At 34.4% G+C, this 14,744-nt stretch overlaps 1 pseudogene; it reads left to right on the top strand.

Annotated features, from left to right (window-relative positions):
* The first annotated feature begins 123 nt into the window (after window positions 1–123).
* LOC108723415 (uncharacterized) overlaps window positions 124–14,744 on the top strand; it is a 41,597-nt pseudogene continuing 26,976 nt past the window's right edge.

Raw genomic sequence — 14,744 nt, 5'->3', positions numbered from 1 at the left:
TATAGAGAAAGTGTAATGTAGAATAATTTTTTATCGATTTTACGATTATCCATCGTATTTAAACATTGTTTAATATGATTTATCACGTGTTATATTATTATAACAAATATTTGTGTCAAAATAAATTATATTTCTTGTAATTGAAGAATGAGTTTTAATAATTTAAAGATTTGAATACAAAAGTGTCAATAGTTCGCGATTATAAAAAAAAAGAGTGAAAAAGTAGCGTATCTTCTGACTGCTATTATTCGATTTACCATTTGGTCCTTTGATAAAAGATCTTCTTGATGCCATTACTACATAATCCCCCTCTTTTATATTTTAACCCCTTTGAAAGGGGTACAGCAACCCCTTTTCCCATAAAAAGGGGTAGCTGCTAAAAAAAGGGTGCTGCAGCAGCAGAAGTATTGACTGTGTTTCTTCAACAATTTGTAACTTGTGTGCATTAAAATATTCATGTTTTTCATTTAATTAAGTATTATAAGCATAGTATACAGGTGTCTTTATATAATTTAAGCTAAAGTACATCAATAACACAAGTAAGTTAGATACTAATAAGACCTCTATCACCTTTACTGCATAAATATTAAATTGGTCAATTTTTTTTCCTGTTTTCTGTTTGAATTGGTAGGATACTATATATGGATTTCGACTGCTCCGTCCGAGCATGCTCGGTATCCCAGAGACTGCTGCTCGCTGTCCCTCTCCAACGTTTCTTACGAAAGATAAACTCCTGGGGGTTGGTTGGGAGCCGCTTGTGATTGGGCAGGATAGTATTGGATCTACCCTGCGGACTACTCTGCATGGAAAGGGTAGCTCAGTTCGCCACAGGCTGTTGTCAAATCTACTTCGCAGTGTGCCTGATATTAAACTATTGTCAGGATGCCAGGATTATGTGAACCAGTGGTAGCTTTGAAAGTGTGTAATAATTTCAAATGTACGTATTATATATCAAGAACTATTTGTACTTGTGAAAAACTTAGAAACTGTTTTTATAAAAGAACAATATTTGGTTCTATTTTATTGTTTGTATACTTATATATATGTATTATATGCTTTATTATATGTTCATCTTTGGAAATTACTTTTAGTTTTCTAAAAATAGACTACAATTTTCTATTATTTTAATATTTACATTTAAATATGATTTATCTTTATCTATAGAAATAAATATGTGAACTTGTGAGAATACATATATGCTTTGTATTTTTCAGTAAACACTTCTTTTATAAACATTCTGATATATTTTTAAATAATCTTGGATATATAATTTGGTAGATATTAAACGTTATCTTCATACTGTCTAACTAAACTTTCTAAAATTGCATTATTAAAATTATTGCTTACTATCTACTGAAATACTGTCGAAATCGCATATAATGAAATATTGAAATACTAGTGAGAAAAATTTCTATCCCTCCCTATCCTTTCAACCCTTCCCCCTTTTTATCCCTTGAATGAAAAAAATAATCACCCCTTTCATGTGATCAATCCCAAAAAAACGTATACTAGAGTATTGTATACTATTTATAAAGAAAAATGTTATGAAGAGATTGTCAAAAGAATTAAAGATAAAACAATTCTAGAAATAATTCTTTATAAGAATTATTGAAGAAATAGTAAACAATAAATTTGTAATATCTACATACCTTACACGCAACGTAATGGAATATTATTACTTTCTTTATTACATAAATATTTTTGTAATAAATGTAAATTAAAGGGATATAATATTTACAACATTTTAAATTTATCTTTTTATCTTTCTTGGGAGTGAGAAATGGGTGGAGCTTACATTCCCTATTGCTTTCCATACAAGCTTCAGGAAAAAGGGTAGTCAGTTTTATGGTGGAGTTCAAGGGTGAAAGAACGTGTATAATAAAAGAAGTGTGATTGATTTTTCAATAATTTTCAAGTAGATATTTTTCGATGTTTTTTAGTAGGTTTGTAAATATAAATATATGATTTTCTTTATTTTGTTTTTAATTGGTTTTATAATATAGATTATATAAACTATAAATCTTCGGAATAAATATAATATATTATCTATTTTTATATTATTCTGTGAGGTATACGTACATATCATGACTAGAAGGTAAGTCAATTTATTTCTTAAACTTTTGTTTTTGATATTTGCATATCATTGCATTTATATTTGATGTTTGCATGCCATTCATATGTTACTTAATAAACCATCATAAAAATTATCTTTGTAAATTGTTTTTAAGTTTTATTTGCTAAATAATATTTTTTAAAATAAGAATAAGGATAGCCTTCATCTCTTTATTTCTGATTGTATCATTTTTTAAAAAATCGATTTATACTTACTTAGATACATGTTTCAAATGATGTCCGCACGATGGCGTTACAATTGATTTCTTACTCACGTATTTCAATGTTCATTTCAGCAGGCATAATTATAGTACCTTATAATTACATAGATGACGTGACTAGTAACTTTATGAAATGTTTTTTGAAATAATTATATAATTTCTGCGAATAGTCAACTCAATTATCAATAATAATTAAGATAAAGCTAGTTCATTGTAACATATTTGAAAATATTCGTAATATAATATTTCAACAAATTTAAAATAATTAGTATTTTATAAATTTTTACATATTTATATGTTTAATTTTTTAAATTGTTATGGATTCAAAAACAAAAATTTATTAATTTTAAATTTTTTTATATATTTATCGCACATATTGAACATCATTTCTCAAAAATAATAAAACATTTTAAAATAATAAACATAATAACAATATAACATATTATAATATAAATTATTATAACATTATAATATATTTATTATTATTCATATATAATTAATTCCTATTTTTGTAAAAAGTAGCAATATAGAATCAAATTGAGATGTACTTAATTTTAAACCGTATCTTAATGTTTTATAGTTTATTCTTCTCGATCAAAGAAATATTTTATGTTTTCCCCATATTTCATCAATCGTGCACAAACGTTCGTTTATTTGAACTTAAAGCTTCCTAGTGCTTCTCTTGGATTTATCTTGGATTTAGATACGAAGGTTTCGATCCTGAGAATGACAGCACGTGCGTCTCTCTCAATTTTGCACTTTTGTTGTCTCTCTTTTTCCTTCTTCTTTGATAGGTCCACGCATTCAGCATAGGCGTGTTTGCATTTCTTTTTCCCTGGGGATGCTTACGGGACGGTGCGCAATTTCGGAAAGCCGATTTCAATTCCGTTCTCCTTTTTACAGGGAGAAGTGAAAGCTCGAGCGTGGGCGGCGCAGGATTACGAGAATCGCACAGACAGGCCTGTGAACACGTGCGAAAATCTCGTGTCTCGACATTTGCGCCCATGTCATCGATCGTTCTTGCGTTTAACGTTTCTCGCGTCGGGCAAATCCGATTTCTTCGTCTTCCCCTCATCCCTCCGGTAAGTAATACGACTTGCAAGAGAAGTGCATGTTAGAATATACATTCGATTTGCGAAAAATTTTTGGAAAATAGAGATTTATCAGAAATTTAAATAAATTAAAAAAATTCTTCTATTTTATTTATCTTTAAAAAAATTATATTTTTCTATTACCAAAGAGTCAAATTTAATTTAGCATCTAAGCATATATGTGCAAGTGTTTTGTAAAATTGATTCTTTATGAATTTTTAAGACAAAATATTTTCTTTATTCTTATTACGTAAAATTAAACAATACATAAATTATTATTAGAAAAATTGTCATATAAACTGTATTGTAAATTGGTCGTGCATTTACGCTTTTTCCATTGACGCATCGTTAGGGTAATATATAACGATGAACTTCATTTCCGGTTCCGATCTTCATCATTTTCACATCGTCAACTCCATTCTTCCATATTCTGCCTCCTTTGAATATCGAAAATGTCTGTCCTTTTATGCCTCGATTCTCAAATCTCGATTCTTTAAGGATCATTAGACTTTTCGTACAAAAAACTTGATCTCTCTTTAAATATCGTTCGTTTACGTATTGACTTTTGTATAGTAGAAAAAAGATTCGAGGAACATTAAAATTAATGTAGTACAATGAAAAATAATAGTAGAAAAATTAATATCTAAAATTTCATAGTAATCAGAAAAATACGGAAAACGGAAAGAAAATTCCACCTCCATCTCTCTTTGTCCTTCTCTTGTTCCACGGACGTTGGCATATTTCTTAGTTGTGTCAGCGCTGGGATATAGAAAAATCCATAGAATATTTTCTATTCCCCGTGTGCAACGTATAAGCACATTTTTATGCGACGGAGAAATTGATATATTTTTCCCATTCAGCGAAAGCAGTACAGAAAGGAATAATATCCTATCTTCAGGGCTCTAAACTTGTTAATATTCCACCGGCGCCTTATGTCCTTCTGGGACAGTCTCTACCCATGTTACTTTTTTTTCTTAGTTCTATAATATAAAAGAGTATCAGTACAAGAGAAAAATTCTTGACTGAAATCTAATAGGACATAAGTTGAATCCAATCGAAATTTTAAATGAGTTTCTTTGGAAACTTCCAAGTAATGCGGAAGTCCAAAAGAAGGAAGTTCAAAGAATATCTAATGGGTGTGTCTGCAAAGTTATAATCAAATATTTTTTTATTTTTTATGTTGCGTAATTTTTTGTCTTAAATGCTTGAAAAAATTACACTCATTGCAAACAAACACTTAGAGATAAAATCTAAATTTAAAAATACAAATATATACATATAAGATTTTACATATGTTATACAGATATTATACATATATGTATATTTAAGATTATAATATATAGTCAGTGTGGCATAAGAGCGTCAACAATTCTCCGAAAAAAATCAGTATATTAAAAACCGCGCTTGTCTTACAAGTTAGCACCGAGACACTACCGTGTCTCCAGATTAAAATTATAGTTAATAAAAATAATTACATAAATTACATTTGCTAAAATACATTTATTTGATTTAGGTGGTACTCGATTATCTTTAATGTTGATTATAGCTTTGATCAATCTTTCAACGAGACATGTTTTTCATGAGATTTTTACGAATGTAAAAATAACATCGATCGATTAGCCTTCCAATCTCTAGACGCAAATCTGATTGAAAATATCTGGTCAATCATAAAGATAAAATTTCGATAAATATAAATATTTACTTTGAAGTGATAGTTATCTTGAAAGTTTTAAAAATTCTTACTCAAAATTCTGACCGAAAATTTCGTGGAAAGGACAAGATCTCGACGACAAGCTATAATCAATACTGACGATTAAACGCTACATAATGTTGTAAGTAAATGCATTTTAGTATTTGTAATGTAGTTTTAAAATAAAATTTTTATTTTTAATATACTCGACTTTTTCAGTAAATTGCTGATGATGCTCTTGCTGATACTGACTACATTTATAATTTCATCACAATACGATATCATCGAAATATGATATTACAACGACGTTACAACTATATAAATATTTGAATGGCGCGGCCTATCGAAATTATATGTAGAAAAAAAATCGCTATTTATCTTGATAATAAAGAAGGCGGAAGGAATATATATATAAAAGAAGGAGAGTAACTGTAAAGATGCCTTAATAAAGTAGACCCCGAAGCGCAGCGTAATTTCCAACCAAACTCTTTGATTAGCCATTAAACTGCGATTTGCATATTTAAAGCGGGAAAGAAAAAACGTTGGGTCGCGGATGAAAAAAGATTTTAACGAGCATCTCTTTATTTAATGTTTGAGAGGGTGTTGCGCGGAAGTGATTCTAATTAAAGAGATATAATTGGCGGATGTACAAAGAGGAATAAGGTTCTCCATTCCGACGAAGTGTACTGTCGTCGATATTCCTATGCGGCGCCGCGCTTCCAATTAATCACTCTTTCGCGCGGCATTAATATCCCCACGTTTTAAGAGAGAGAATCGCTGTATCATCCGCGTGCGAGAAACGTTTTATTATACAGGCTGTTTGCCTTTGTGCCTCGTAAAAATAGAGACTCTATAGACAACCAAAATAATGAGCGAAGCTCGCGCTGACAAGAAGATTTCTATAATGAATTTATTGCATAATAATGTATAAAATTAAAAATCTGATGAACAATATTAATATTATCTAGAAATAAATATACTAAACATACAATTTTCTTCGTGTAGTAGTTTGTGGAACAGAATTAATGTTATCTCTTATCTATAAAATTCATATAAGTGATAATGCTAATTTTTTAATATCAACTTTTTTCAAATGTTATCAAAATTTCTTGATTAATGATAAACATATTTTTAGTGTTTAATATAATAAATAAATTCTCCATACGTTTATTATGATACTTGCGTATGAAATCATTATGATTCTTCAAAATCAGTCAGCGATGTGCGTAAAGTGTAAGAACGAAGTAGCCTGCATTTCTTTCGTTTCGCATTGCAGTTATCGAAATATTACTTGAGTCGTTAAACATTAGTGAAGAATGCTTTTAGCATTCCAGATATCCCTAGCTTGTTTGAGTTTCGGAGGTTATCGGCACAATCCAGGCCTAAGAACTGTCCTTAAATGTGCCGTAAACGGGCCTGCATGAAATAGAAGAAAGAGGCGACCGAGAGAGCAAGTCATCTCTAACTTTGTAAAGGTACCTCGCGCTTTGCCAGTCCGTCCAATAAAAACTTTACAGCCCCGTAATGAATGCAAGAAATAATTATCTCATGAATACATTAGTTTTAGTATCTTCCGACACGGACATGGCCCGTAAAAGCGGCATTGGATATCTTGACCTACGATTTCCAGTGCGTGCTCGCTTCCCTACGATCCTTAATCGCCACTCACTCACCGCCCTTTTTCTCTTTCTCGCATGAGTCCAACCGTTCTTCCTTCCTTCCTCCTTTTCTCCTTTCTTTCCTCTTTTTTTCTTTTTTACATTCACCGATATTTTTTGAAGAAAAGCTATAGTGAACATCAAACATTTTCTTTGAGGCGTGTTTCTGTTTTGTTAAAAATGAATATGGCTACGTTTACACCGTGCGCTTAGTCCGCGACCTATACAATGAGGCGTTTTTGTTTAACCTAGAGGATAAACAAGGACATCTATTGTATAGGCCGCGGCCTAAATGCACAGTGTAAACGTAGCCAATATCATTCGTAATGAGTAATAGGCAAGAAATTGTCTTTTGGGAGAATATAATTTTGGTGTAATATCTTGGCATATTAATAGTTGCAAAAGTATCATCGATATAATAATATGTTAGAATTTTTCTTATCTTCTCTGTATACTTAAATAATGATATACAATGCGCAAGTAATGTAGAGATATCGCATGGGACACGCATTTAGTTCAAGAAGTATCATTGGTTTCGGTGGAAATCCTTTATGTGAATATCCTAACCGGGATGGTGAAGTGGGTGGCGGTTGAGGGTGATGTCAGTTAGATAGGAAGGGAGGTGTGTGCATCGGTGCTGTGGCATGGAGTGATTGATCGTCGCCTCGCGACACCCCCGTGTTCTCGTAGAGTGGATAAAGGGGTGGAAAAAGGAGTGGAAACCCTTTCACGCTTTCACGGATCAGTCACAGGATCACGTTTTCCGTGCCATCTCCTCGCCCCTTGGTACACGGGACATGCATCACCCTGCCATCCACTTCTACTTCCCTGACTTGTGCGTTTGCTCGTGTCGATGTCGCGGAGATCGAATCTGCAAACTTTGCTGCGCGAAGGGAATGCCCCTCGAAGCGCGGTTTATCGATTTCGCGATACGATTTGTCGGTGATATTAATTTTCGAGAGCTTTTACGTTTGCAACAAAACACAGTCTGGATTAAACCAGAATGAGAATACAATAATCCGCATAATACACGAAAAGCCTTTTTCGTTTTCTTGGCATATTAACAATAAGTTTTATATTTTAATGAGAATACTCTTCATTCTCGCGATTCCGTTGGATTTATCATGTTTTCAAAAGAACGATCTGAAGATAATGTCGCCATCATTTACAGGGCGCATGCTTCATCGGAAGCGAACGGGTAGATGACGGTGGGTCATACATCAGACACCTAATTCCTCCTTTCGCTCGAGTGTTAACTCTTATATCTTATCCATTTAGAAGTTCCATTTGGCAGTGTCCACGCGGCCGACCGCCTTGTCATTTCCAAATTGACGAGCCACTATGTGTCGCTGATATCCGCAATTTTCCCGCACACTGAAATTATCCGTTGGCGAAACCAACAACTTACCAAAGAGTTATTCGTGCATCACGTCTTAACTTTCTTAGTTGTGTTGACAGGTCTTGATTGAAATAAGGGTACAAAAGAAAAACTATTATGTAACTCCAGAATTCTTAAAAGTTATCTATTAGCTCACATAAGTTCTAAACATGGCTATCTAATTTTCTTTATTTAATTAGAAGTACGTTATCGCTGCTATTGTTTAAATAAAATGATTAACTTTATTATCATTGTACAATATTTTATATATACATGAAGAGTTTTGTAATTTTCTAATTAAAGGTGTACAATTTTTCTAATTAAAGATGTATAATTCGCGATGGATCGATAATGGCCTTTAGTCGAACGATGGCCTCAGTAAATCAACTATGAAGAATTGTGGGGATACAGGAGGAGAAATTGGATATTGCTGCTAAATATTTGAAAGGACTTCCGATCCGTAGAATTTCCTTGATATCCCACGGGACGAGCTGCGTCTCGCAAGTTCCCCGGAAATCTCCCCATCCTTTGGTTTTGAGCGACCAATTAACAAAAGAGCTTTTTTTTAGTGTCGTTTTACCGTACGCCCATATAGGAAAGAGTTTTTGTGTACTGATTTTGTATCTTAAAATCGAGAAATTATCTCATCTTTATTTCAAGATTTCCCAAGTTTATCTGACGATCTAAAATCTCGGCAAATAAAAACACTTCTCGATTGTTTCTTTGAAATTGTTATTTTCGCTCAAAATAAATTGATATAATATTTAGCTGTTATTTGTTATAATTATTAAATGGATAAAAAGGAAATAATGTAGAGTCATGTAAATTTGTTATTATTAAAAATGTAATAATTAGATAAAAGAAAACTTTTTTTTAAATAATTTTTTTTAATGTACATATTAAAGTTTGTAAAGAATCAAAACTGTTCAGCTTCAAGCGAATTGCTTTACATTGACTCTCCTATCTTGATCGAAAAAGACGAGACGATAGACCTGGCTTGGGGAATTTTAAAATTGAAGATTCTAGTCGAGAGACTAGGTGGAAGTACGATTCCCTTGGTTCGATCTTAGCTTGGATCGGGAGAATGTGTTTTTCCGCGCCCTCAAACACGTCACATGAATAAAAAATATCCTTCAAAGTTGCCAACCCCAGCGTCTAGCGGAACGTATCGGAGTCCCTTGTATCGGCCAATCGTAAGGAGGGTAGAATGTGTTGGAACACTGCATATCGGAGAAAATGGAAATCGAAGGGAAAAAGTCGTATGTTAGCGCGGTTCTCGTCATAACTTCAAATGTTAGAAACAAATTTTGAAATTTTTATTTTTTCATTTATAAATTTACCTTAAAATAATTATTTACATGCTATTCTGTTTCTTTAAGATTACTGCAATATTGAACAGTTTGCATATTTTAATACCTACCCGTAAGAAATTCTTTTTTCTTGGATCCTGTTCAAACATCTGTAAAGAAAATGAAAAGCAAACGATACGATTTTCTACGATATGCACGTTTCTTTTAGCGCTAATTACTTTCTCTGCAATCTGCTAGTTTTTTATCGATTATCAGGACCTAAACTATTGAGTCTGAAAGTTCGACCGGTAGAAATGGCAAAGACGGCGATTCGGTAGGTCGTGCTGAAGATAACCCTAATATATTGGATCGAGTTTACAGGGGGATGGAGTCACGTTGCGCGGGATAGAGCGGGTGGAGATCTGCGAAGGTAGGGGTTGCGAGGGGGTAGAAAGGTTACGGGTCATAAACCATCCTCAGTCGCTGAAATCGTTCTATATGCGAGTTCGTACATGTATGCGGGTGTACGTGCACGCGCGTCCATCTACTTCCGTATCCGTACGGTAGCACGTGTGATTCTCGCGCAGTACGAAGCAGAAGTTGTTTACTGCCTTCTGCGAACTTTTAAAGTAACGTAATCCAAGTACGCGTTATACGGCATCGATCGATTCAATCGTAGAGTCGATGTGACATTTATTAATCTTATGAGATATCGATTTTGCGTGATAGAATGTATTTGACACTAGCAGAGAAATTGCGAGATATGCATGGCACAATATTTGAAATGAGAACGTAAAATTAATATATTTGCGAAATTTCTGTGGAAAAAAAAGTCGAATTTTCTTCTATAAAATTGGTTTCAATAAATTCAGCAATAAACTCATTCTGCCATTAATGGACATAGAATAATGAAAAATACCTGATCATTTTTATATTTTATATCTTTCTGCATATTATTAAATTATTATATGTAAAATATGCATTACTATGCATTACTATTATTAATAATTTGTATCTATAATATCTAGCTTGAGGATGTCTATGACCTGTGAAAATACATTGCTGACAATTTAGGTTGAGAACCACGACGGGTGTGTAATATGAAGATAAGATGTCCCCCATGTTCCCATGTGCCAGGCTTCTCGATCGGGGATTATGTTGCCATCTACGTTGACCCACCCCTTCGAACGAAAACATCCCGTCGTAGTACCGCCGACCAGTCCAACCCCATTACCTTTCGCACTCTTCGTTCGTCATTTCTCGTGAATCTTCGTTTCTTATTCGTCGTAAACTCATCCGAGGGAAATGGGCAAGCATTCGTTTCTACTTCTTGAAATCACTTGCATTTTCCACCGAATTACCGAGATTACGTTACGTAATTTCAAAGACGATGCTTAGTCTCTTTTTGCATCCCTCCTGAAATTACTTGTATCCCTTGACGAATTATGGCGCCCCTCGGAGAACAGGATTATCGAATTTATATATTTATGTAATTTCGGGGGAATGATGCGCAAGATAGTATACTCATGATTTTTTTAACATAGCGCGTTTACGTTCTAACGGTGTGCTTATACGATCACGCGTCCTGTCTCTCATGTTATTTTACAGGGGTGGCTAGAGTATATTTTTATGAATCTATCAGATGTATCTCGTAGTTGATGCATTAAACTCCGCGGGATGTTTTTCGATAATCTTTTTGCAGCCATGTTCGATAGATCTTGAAATACCTACGTTTCGTTGTTTTGACAACGGTTAACATTTCTATTTTATTAACATTTGATAACTATAATAATATTTTGCTTAGAGTATTTTTAGAAAAAACATAGATGCTTCTAATTCAGCTTCAGTCAAAATAGCAAATTTTGTTATAAAAACATTTATTATTTAATTCAATTATTAAATTCAAAGAAAACTGAAGTTATTTTATGGAAAGGGTATTTCTTTTCCTAAATATCGCATATATTTTGCTACGTATATTATTATATATTATACATATACAATGACTGCCAAAAGTTTCCGACCAACATATAATTTTATGATAACCTTTGTGTGTCGATCTGTTTTTTAGTTTATATTATAAGTTAACAAAATTCTTGTTATAATCAACTCAAGAACACGCTATTTAAAAAATTTTATATACATAGTTAAGATATTAATTAATTACACTAGTTTACAAAAAAATTTTTTTTCAATTACTTTGGACCGGACTACTTATTACTTTTGGACCGGATTATTTAATAATACTAGTTTACAGTAAAAAATTACTTTGGACTAGACTACGTGTCCCTTATAGTTTTTTGGATGCTGAAAACGATGCTGCAAGCGAAAAAATTCTAGCACGTCAAATTTCCAAGATAATTGAAGTTTAATATGTAATAAGAGATACGTAGTCTGGTCCAAAGTAATTTTTTGCTGTAAACTAGTATTATGAAATAATATGTATTTATTTGTACTCTAGATCTTTATATGTAAAAATTATTTAGCCGAGTAATACAATAAAATTAGTCACTGACCGGAAACTTTTGGCAGCCATTGTATACATAATAAAAAATATACTTAAAATGATTATGACACTGATACCAAGACTCTGTTCATTTTCACGAAATATTTCCTCGATTTTCTAGGGAAACACTCTTATTCCTTTTCATCTCTGACATAAGAAATCGTCAGCATTCCGAATGGTAAGTCCAGTGTCAGCCTAATGTATGTCCTGCATGGCGAGGGTGTGCTTGATTCATTTCACCCTCGGGGTCCGCACCGACGTGGCGGCGCGCAATTCGCCACGCATTTCAGGAGCCTTCCCGTTCAACTTGTGCACGCGAATCAAAAATCCACCCTGCAAGACTTTACACGGGCGTCATAAGCTGACGCACTTAATTTAAAGATCGTCTCAGCGTCGAAAAGTCTCGAGAGCGAGGGTTGTTCCCCTCATTTCTCTCTCTTTTTTTTCCGCAGTTCATGCAACTTTGCGGGGGAGACTTTACAATCCGAGCATTCCGCTTTACAGTTCATTTCGCTTGCGGCGGTGCTTTTTTCCTCTTCATCAAATTATTTTGAACTCGTCGATGGAAACGTTCTTTGATTAGGCTCGGCATTTTCGAGGCGCCACGCCGTCCTTCACACGATTTTGATTGTATTAGTGACGCTTCATTCTTCTTCCTAATATGTCTGTACTCACTGTTACCAATGCTATTCAATATTTTCAATCATTATTTATTAATTTTCATCTACACATTATCAAAATTGATTGTTGATTACTTTGCACACTTTGACGTACACAATCAATGTAACACTCACCTAACCAGGAGCATATATATATATATATATATATAATCACAAAAACATAATAAATAAAAGGAATATTCGCCTATGTAATAAAATAGAACGATTGTCATTATAATAAAATTAATCGAATAAGTCAAAAGTCAAATGATACAATTTCTTTAAACATGATTTTTATTCGACACTCAATTAATATAGAGAGAGATGTTTTATTAATCCATCAATTTCGCAACATTTTATGGTTTCGATCGACTTGGTCATCATTGGCATAAGATTTGAGATGCCACCACGACAGGGTGAGGAAGAGAAAGAGAGAGGGTCGCAGCTGCGTAGGCATGTGGCAAATTGCCGAGATACCCGCTAGAAGGAAACCATTCACGGAGGTGGAAGCGTCTCCGTGAAGGACGAAGTGGACTAGTAGGAAGGGCGAAGCGGAGGAAAGGACGATGTACATCGCGGCGGTACGAAAGAACGATACGACGCGAGGCGAGATGGAAGGTAGAGGCGGCCGGTAATCTGTGATTCAAAGAGAGCGATCCATCTTGCAACATGCCAGGATTCAATCGGCGGCATTTGTTTGTGAAATCAGTCCCGAAGGACTCTCCCTGTCGCTCCTCGTCTCCACCACGTCTCCACCACGTACGATTCTCCGATTGTCTCCGCGCTGGCACGACAAAACCCGCAGGACCGAAGGACGTGAATGGAAAGCGCCGGATTTGTCTTATCGACGACGGAGTGTAGAAAGCGATCATTCTCATTCGTGACTACTGGAAACGGATGATACAGACAAATTTAGGTACTTTACAACTACGTTCTGTACGACGTGCGACGTGCTTACAATAAATATTTAACATGCGGCTTTATCTGAAAATAAAAATTAATAGTTTATTTCTTGAAAGCTCACTTTCAAGTAACTTTTTTCAAGAGCATTACAGGAACATTGAGTGACGTCATTTGAAATATTTTCATCAGCGAGAGGCAAAGGAGCGCCGGCAGGGCGTGCCGCATGATCGACGCCAAGCACAGGGGGCTAATAAGGCCATATATATTTATTCAGCTAGTCGGGGGTGGATTTTATATCCCTGGACAGGACTGGAGGACGGAAAGAGAACGAAGAGGCGAAGGGAAAAACGCCGTCGGGAGAGTAGAACGGTGCGGCTTAGCATTCGGAAAATACCGAGGATAGATTCGTGCGTCTGATCCGTGCCAGATCCCATAAAATGACCCTAGCACGATCGAGTGCCCGCCATGCCCGCGCCCCTGTAGTATCGCGCGCGAGAGGTTACCCCAGAAAAATTATTGCTCTCCTTATACATTCGTTCGTACTGCTGAATTGGGGCCGAGTCGAATAAACTTGTGACCTTTAGATACGGGAAAGTAACGATGGACGAAGAAGGGAATGACAAGTAAAACGGAAAAACGAGTCAAGACTAAAAAGAGAATAAGAGAAAAGAAGACAGAATTCGGTTTATGGAAACTCCGTTTAAAAGAAACAAATTTACATGTAAAATCTAAAAAAAAAATGAACAAAATGATATTTGATGGAAAAAATAATATTTAATCAAATCTTTGTTAAGATTAAGTTGATTTAAAATGTGTAAAAATATCTATGAGAAAAAATAAATATATATAGTGTAAATGACGTTACGAACAGCATCGTAAATATCGAGCGCCTCGTATCTGAAAAACTACGAAATCTTATCAGTTCAGTTACGATTGGGGAAAGATAATGTACGAAGAGCAATATGTTACATATCTTGGAGCGTTCACGTTGGTCTCGCAGCACGCGATCGCTGAATTGTAAATTCTGCGCATTAACCACAATTACCAGAAGAATAGTAACGGAATAACTTAATAAGCGGAATCATTCGGGTATATATGTATGCAACAGTGTTAACAGTGTTGCGCCAGGGTACATTACGCCAGATCCTCGAGCTCCGGCTTTCCAATATATTAGCAATTATTATAATATATTATACGCTCACGCGCATGCTTTTATAATAATTGCCACGGTTAAATCTAA

This window comes from Mycetomoellerius zeteki, unplaced genomic scaffold (genome assembly GCF_001594055.1).
Source record: "Mycetomoellerius zeteki isolate Tzet28-1 unplaced genomic scaffold, Tzet1.0 scaffold232, whole genome shotgun sequence".
Classification (NCBI taxonomy): Eukaryota; Metazoa; Arthropoda; class Insecta; order Hymenoptera; family Formicidae; genus Mycetomoellerius; species Mycetomoellerius zeteki.
This window is presented reverse-complemented; position numbering and strand designations above follow the sequence as displayed.